The 7,785-nt window shown below is 41.2% G+C and overlaps 2 non-coding genes across 2 annotated transcripts; both read left to right on the plus strand.

Moving 5' to 3' along the window:
* TRNAR-ACG (transfer RNA arginine (anticodon ACG)) lies at positions 1–73 on the plus strand. The gene has a single exon. It is a non-coding gene; the product is annotated as a tRNA-Arg (tRNA).
* Positions 74–952: 879 nt separating this feature from the next.
* TRNAR-ACG (transfer RNA arginine (anticodon ACG)) lies at positions 953–1,025 on the plus strand. The gene has a single exon. It is a non-coding gene; the product is annotated as a tRNA-Arg (tRNA).
* Positions 1,026–7,785: the final 6,760 nt, after the last annotated feature.

The following is a 7,785-nucleotide window of genomic DNA, read 5'->3' on the forward strand; positions in this document are numbered from 1 at the left end:
GGGCCAGTGGCGCAATGGATAACGCGTCTGACTACGAATCAGAAGATTGTAGGTTCGAATCCTACCTGGCTCAAAACTTATTTTGACTTCACTTTTAGCAATATTTAATGAAGTCGCGTGGTCGCTTTGCTTCTTCATCATATTTTCCTGAAGTCGAATTCATTGGAGTGGTAGTCCACCCCTTGGTGACGATTGAGTAACCTTGGTCACCTCTTTAAAATACAGTCGCGACCCTCGCGTCCAGGATTTGGCAACAGATTACGTCATCTTCCCGTTCCAAACCTGCTTTTTTAGTTCTACTTCCTTGAGGAACAGAGAAACCCAAGGTATCACCGCCATCGGAATGAGGGTCAAGCTGGGCTCAAGTCTTTCACGAACCTGCTGGCCAGGCCCAACGTTCAAATATGGTTGGAGGAGGAATTTGTCATTTGTTCCGGCTGCCTGCGAAAGCTCGCCCATGCTTCCTGAAGTACACTGGGATCTGCAACGTCGACCAACGAAGACTGGCAGACCGTCAGTGAAAAGGCACGGTCATGTGAAGTCCAGCAGGGTTCAGAAAGATGTCGTAGGAGGTCAAGCAGGGTTCAGAAAGAGGTCAGAGGAGGTTCAGCAGGGTTCAGAAAGAGGTCATAGGAGGTCCAGCAGGGTACAGAAAGAGGTCGCAGTAGGTCCAGCAGGGTTCAGAAAGAGGTCATGTGAAGTCCAGCAGGGTTCAGATAGAGGTCATGTGAAGTTCAGCAGGGTTCAGAAAGAGGTCATGTGAAGTCCAGCAGGGTTCAGAAAAGTTGGTGCATTCATTTGTGTTCAGCTGCAATTCCGAGTACTTGTCAGAGGCCTTTGTGCGCGTGGCTCAGGAACGTGCACGTCTGCGACAACCGGAGACCCCTTACGTTGATCACTCATTATTGCAGCACTAAAACATATCAGTAGGAGTGATAGCTAGTAGTCACATGGGCCAGTGGCGCAATGGATAACGCGTCTGACTACGAATCAGAAGATCGTAGGTTCGACTCCTACCTGGCTCAAAACTGATTTTGATTTCACTTTTAGCAATATTTAAAGAAGTCGCGTGGTCGCTTTGCTTCTTCAACATATTTTCCTGAAGTCGAATTCATTGGAGTGGTAGTCCACCCCATGGTGACGATTGAGTAACCTTGGTCACCTCTTTAAAATACAGTCGCGACCCTCGCGTCAAGTATTTGGCAACAGATTACGTCATCTTCCCGTTCCAAACCTGCTTTTTTAGTTCTACTTCCTTGAGGAACATAGAAACCCAAGGTATTGTGGAAGTGTAACTCAGCGTAACTTATTAATTGGCACTGGTAACTTATTAATTAACCTGGTAACAAAGCAGATATATTTTACATGCAAACTCTGTGAAAGACGAGTTTGTAAATGAGTCAGGAATGCGCCCGAACATGATAATCTTTTGTCCACCTGTTCACAGCCCCTGGCTGAAGCACCCCCCTATCGTTTGGTAAACGGAACTCACAACAGGAGGGGAGCGAGCTGATACCAGGACTTGGTACATGCATGACCTCGGGGCACCAGCGGAGAGGGGATTAAAATCCAGTTTGTCCATATAACGGGAGCAAACGTGGAAGTCGGGAGTACTTGCTGCGAGGAGCTCTGACGAACGGGAGTGTCGGAGGAACATCAGCTGAACGAGAAGGACCATGGAAAAGAGTTAATCTCAGCCATTGAATAATGCGGTATTATTTGGTAAATGGAATGAAGTGAATAATAAACCAGACCTTTTGTAAACCTGTGTCCGGTCATTGGAGTCCTGTGAGTCCACAGCTTCTAATTCTTCTACAATTTGGAGGCACCGCTGACATCAACTGGACACAAACAAGTCTTTAAAAGGTAAGGGTGTCTTGTTTTTGGTCCAGTATGATTTACGAACTTGGGAATAGTTATGTGTATATACATGAAGGATTTGGTGTGTGGGACTTGTGATTGTCCATAGGTAAAATCAGGATGGAGCGTTTTAAATGATTCTATTATTCGTGTGCTTGCGAGTATATGTACAGTATACGCTGGGTATTAAAAGCCTTACTCTGGTCTGCAGGCAAGTCGGCTCATGAAGTGCACCATGAAGCGATTTGTTTGTCGGTTCGGTAAGGTCCGTACACGTGTACAATCGTGTACACCCGTTTTAAATAAATAATTTTTTTTCAGTTTTCCCGCCATGCCTAAACCTCGTTCGATCAACAAATAAATTCATGACAGACAACCCCCCCCCTCATGCCGGTCCAGAATTATGATGAAAGATGGCGATTGAAAAAAAAAATTGCATCAAATTTTGTCCAGGTCCATCACTAAGCCTTTGAGACATGCTTCACGGTTGAATAAAAAACCACCGTTTAGAACGATATGACGCTATGACGCTATGAAAAAAAAAATCGCTATGACGCTATGAAACGCTATGACGCTATGAACGCTATGACACTATGAACGATATGATGCTATGAACGCTATGACGCTATGACAAAAAAAATCGCTATGAAACGCTATGACGCTATGAACGATATGACGCTATGAACGCTATGACGCTATGAACGCTATGACGCTATGAAAAAAAAAATCGCTATGAAACGCTATGAACGCTATGACGCTATGATGCTATGGAAAAAAAAATCGCTCGCTTTGCCAAGGGGCTCGCTCCCCCCCCTCACCCCCCCCGTTCCCCTCCCCTTCCCCCTCCCCCTCCCCTCCCCCGCCCGGCAATGCCGGGTACTTCTGCAAGTCTATCAATATTGTTGAAATGAAGATCAAATATCTGTATGTTAAAATATGTTGAAAAAGTCAAAACTTTACATGAGGTGTACTTACTTTTTCACGTGACTGTTTTCACGTGACATTTTTCCCCGCAAAGCGAGGGTTGGCCTTTTCGGGGACCGTGATAGGTGTTGGTTTTTGGTCCCCTTTTTGAAGCAATGTTTTGCGACCGGATGCCCTTCCTGACGCCAGCCCTTTTTGCCGCCTTCAACGACAAACAGGGAAGTTTCACGGTTGAATGAAAGACACTCGTTTACCCACCCGTACACGTATAAAGTACTTCTTTTTTTTGCACTTGTTCAAAGCACTCTACTTGGAGCCAGCGACTTGCTCGGCGCTCGGCGAGCGACAGGGAACCGGGAAAGGGAATTATAAAATTGCATACCAACACTCCCTCACTGTCCCTCACTGTCCCTCATGTCCATTCCGGCACCCTGTCTCTTGCTCCCGTTTTTTCCCTCCCTTTACTTCCCATTGGCGGACGTTTTGCGAGAAGCAAAGCGTTTTGCAGGAAGATAAATAGCATGGGTGAAACAAAACCAGTGCTGTTGTGTTGTTTTTTTTTTTTGACGAAATTTGCCAGATAAATAGCATGGGTGACACGACGAAATGATTGGATTTTGGTTCAGGTCCGAATCCAGATCAGGCCTATCAGTGGGATACAAAACATAAACTGTTCACCAAGGCGGAGATATAATAATAATAATAATTCTGTATTATTTAGTTAACCAGTTTGTGTGAAACCTCAACCTAAATATAAAAATTGATCTGCTTGGTGTTAGTTTAAGGGCTGTTCCAAATTTATCCTGATTATGAGAGATAATTACAGGAAATGGTGTTTGTGAGTAACAACCACCCTCTGGTCGAGGCTCATAGAAGGGGTGATGCTTACTGATTCGGCACGCTTACAATAGGTGTTAATGGTGGGATGTCAGAGGTTTTGGTGTGGGTTAATGTTCACACTGTTTTGGAAAATAATGTTCGATGCAACATGATCCTAAAAAAAGAACCCAGCCCTACATCGAAAGACCAGGAAGGGAAGGAATGGAAAATTTGTCAAGGTTTGAAATTAATCGGACAAGGGGGTCCCAAGGTATGGTCACCGTACTCGCAAGCCGTTCGCTTAGGCTCTGCGAATGGACCAAACCATTTGATGTAAATAGGAGGGGGGTTCTGTGGTCGTTACTGCCACGTGGTTTCAAAGTTTTTGTTGTTGCTTGCACGTGTGTTTTTTTTGCAAGCACGTACGGGCAAGCGCGTACGTGCGGGCACGCCCTAGTATATATAAATAGAGGTAATATTGAGTTACGGAATTAATTACTTTCAACAATGCAAAGGGTGACAAGATATGAGATTTAATGGGATTTTAATAAGATTTTAATGGGATTTTAATAAGATTTTAATGGGATTTTAATGGGATAAATTGGGAACATTCAAATGTTGGGTTGTGCTGTGAGACAAAGTGAGAAAGAGAGACAGACAGAGAGAGATAGACAGAAAAGAAAGAGAAAGAGACATAGAGACAAACAGAGATAAAGATGATAGTCAGACACATAGAGAGAGACAGACAGACAGACAGAGAGAGAGAGAAAAGAAAGAAAGAGAGACATAGAGACAAACAGAGATAAATATGATAGTCAGACACATAGAGACAGACAGACAGACAGACAGAGAGAGATAGACAGAGTGAGACAAAGTGAGAAAGAGAGACAGACAGAGAGAGAGAAAAGAAAATAAAGAAAGAGAGACATAGAGACAAACAGAGATAAATATGATAGTCAGACACATAGAGAGAGACAGACAGACAGACAGAGAGAGATAGACAGAGTGAGACAAAGTGAGAAAGAGAGACAGACAGAGAGAGAGAGACAGAAAAGAAAGAGAAAGAGACATAGAGACAAACAGAGATAAAGATGATAGTCAGACACATAGAGAGAGACAGACAGACAGACAGAGAGAGATAGACAGAGTGAGACAAAGTGAGAAAGAGAGACAGACAGAGAGAGAGAGACAGAAAAGAAAGAGAAAGAGACATAGAGACAAACAGAGATAAAGATGATAGTCAGACACATAGAGAGAGACAGACAGACAGACAGAGAGAGAGAGACAGAAAAGAAAGAGAGAGAGACATAGAGACAAACAGAGATAAAGATGATAGTCAGACACATAGAGAGAGACAGACAGACAGACAGAGAGAGAAACACAGAGAGAGACAGAAAGAGAGACAGACAGACAGACAGAGAGAGAGAGAGAGAAAAGAAAGAAAGAGAGACATAGAGACAAACAGAGATAAAGATGATAGTCAGACACATAGAGAGAGACAGACAGAGAGAGATAGACAGAGTGAGACAGAAAGTGAGAAAGAGAGACAGACAGAGAGAGATAGACAGAGAGAGAAAGAGAGAGAGACATAGAGACAAACAGAGATAAAGATGATAGTCAGACACATAGAGAGAGACAGACAGACAGACAGAGAGAGATCGACAGAGAGAGACAGAAAGTGAGAGAGAGACACAGACAGACAGAAAGAGAGACAGAAAAAGAGAGAACATTTTTGGGAACGTTTTTCACATTACTTTCCTGCAACATTGAAATAATGTTGTTGTAAAACGTTTCCACAACGTCGCCACAACGTTTCACTTTCGTTGTTGCAACGTTTTGCTCCAACGTTTTGTGAACATTTAAATGTTGGGTTTTGCTGACGTTTCCACAACGTCGCCACAACGTTTCACTTTCGTTGTTGCAACGTTTTGCTCCAACGTTTTGTGAACATTTAAATGTTGGGTTTTGCTGACGTTTCCACAACCTCGCTACAACGTTTTACTTTCGTTGTTGCAACGTTTTGCTCCAACGTTTTGGGGACACTCAAATGTTAAATAAACCGGATAAGAATTCACGAGTTATTTAATTATGAGCGATTATAGAAGTACTTATATAATTAATTACATTTCTTATTAAATTACAGTAATTACATTACAGTAATTACCTGAGGTAATTACAGTATTTACAGTTCCGGTAATTACAGTAATTACAGTAATCATTACAGTAATTGCAGTAATCTTATTACAGTAATTACATTACATTAACTCAGGCACCTTTTGAGTAAGGAAGCTGATATTTGGACATGACACTGACCAAGTGATGTGGCTGTCAAGGAAAATATTGATTTATTGATTAATCATTTAATAAATTAACTCGTTGATTTATAAATGACTTATTTAATTAAAAGTCCTCAGAGATACATCCTCGGATGAAATACTTACAGATTGGTTATGCTATGAGCCAATTGATTAGGGAAAATATTTTGTGATGGCCATATTGGCAATTTCGTGGCCATATTCGTGGCAACTCAGTTAGTGCCACTGCACCTTTAAAATGCATCCCTGCATTCATTTTTCGATCGATTGAGTTGAAATTTTGAACAATCGGATCTGGACTGTCGTTGTTAACGACTCTAGCACGCACTCGTCCAATCAGGATGGAGCGGTATGGTCCCCGGATTATCACTGCCCGCAGTTTTAATTAATTTTACTTTTCTCTTGGGCATATAATTTTGAAGACATGCATGTCAGGATAGAGGAAATGTTTGTTCTGTTGAACGGAATAAATGTTGTTTATTTGTGTGGGGGTGTATTTTTGTGTATTTTTGATATATTTTCACGACTAATTCCAGTTAACATCCTGCAAAATTTGCTCGTTTGCTGGCCGAGTCGAAATTGCGTTGAGTTTCTATGGCATGCGCCATTAAAAGCGCTGTGTAATGGTTGAGCTCCCTTTATTTCGTTTTGGTCATGCGGATGAGCAAACAAAGTGACAAATGCTGCGGCTGGAGCAGTAAAAGCGATGTTTTTTTAAAATGGAAACGATGTAATGAGTAATTAAAAGTGGGAGGGGGCAACACCACGCATACCTCTTTTAAGGTGTGTATAAACCCTGGAATAAACGTGGGAGGGGGCAACACCACGCATACCTCTTTTAAGGTGTGTATAAACCCTGGAATATTTCAGCAATCAATACAATGCTGAAACTATGTAAGTTAATTTAATAAGTAATTTAATGAGTAATTTAATGAGTAATTTAATGAGTAATTTAATGAGTAATTTAATGAGTAATTTAATGAGTAATTTAATGAGTAATTTAATGAGTAATTTAATGAGTAACTTAATGAGTAATTTAATGAGTAATTTAATGAGTAATTTAATGAGTAATTTAATGAGTAATTTAATAAGTAATTTAATGAGGAATTTAATGAGGAATTAAAAGTGGGAGGGGGCAACACCACGCATACCTCTTTTAAGGTGTGTATAAACCCTGGAATAAACGTGGGAGGGGGCAACACCACGCATACCTCTTTTAAGGTGTGTATAAACCCTGGAATATTTCAGCAATCAATACGATGCTGAAATGATGTAATTTACTGTGTAAGAGGGTCGACCTTGGGTTTGTTTGGGTTTGTTGTTTATTTTTGTGGGTGTCTATTTTTTGAGTATTTTGGATATATTTTCACGACTAATTCCAGTTAACATCCTGCAAAATTTGCTCGTTTTCTGGCCGAGTCGAAATTGCGTTGAGTTTCTATGTCATGCGCCATTAAAAGCGCTGTGTAATGGTTGAGCTCCCTTTATTTCGTTTTGGTCATGCGGACGAGCAGACAAAATGACGAATGCTGCGGCTGGAGCAGTGAAAGCGATTTTTGAATTGTTCAATGATTATTCGATATTGTTATGACTTATTGTCAATAGGTATACTAAGTGGCCATGAGGTAGCCTGTTGCTATGTACAGTTTTATTCTAGTGTTGATTATACCACATAGCTGTGGTGATAAAGGAAATGTTCGTTTAAATAGATGACTATGATATGACCATGACTATAAAATCATGATGATTATTATGAATGATATCATAGGGTTCAAATGCAGAATGATTGCATGAACTTGGGAAAGAACTTTCAAGCCCTATGGGATAAATTGGGTGTTACAAGCGATGGAGTTTCAAAATTTAGCAT

The sequence above is a fragment of the Myxine glutinosa genome, chromosome 9 (assembly GCF_964187855.1).
Source record: "Myxine glutinosa chromosome 9, kmMyxGlut1.1, whole genome shotgun sequence".
NCBI classification, from domain to species: domain Eukaryota; kingdom Metazoa; phylum Chordata; class Myxini; order Myxiniformes; family Myxinidae; genus Myxine; species Myxine glutinosa.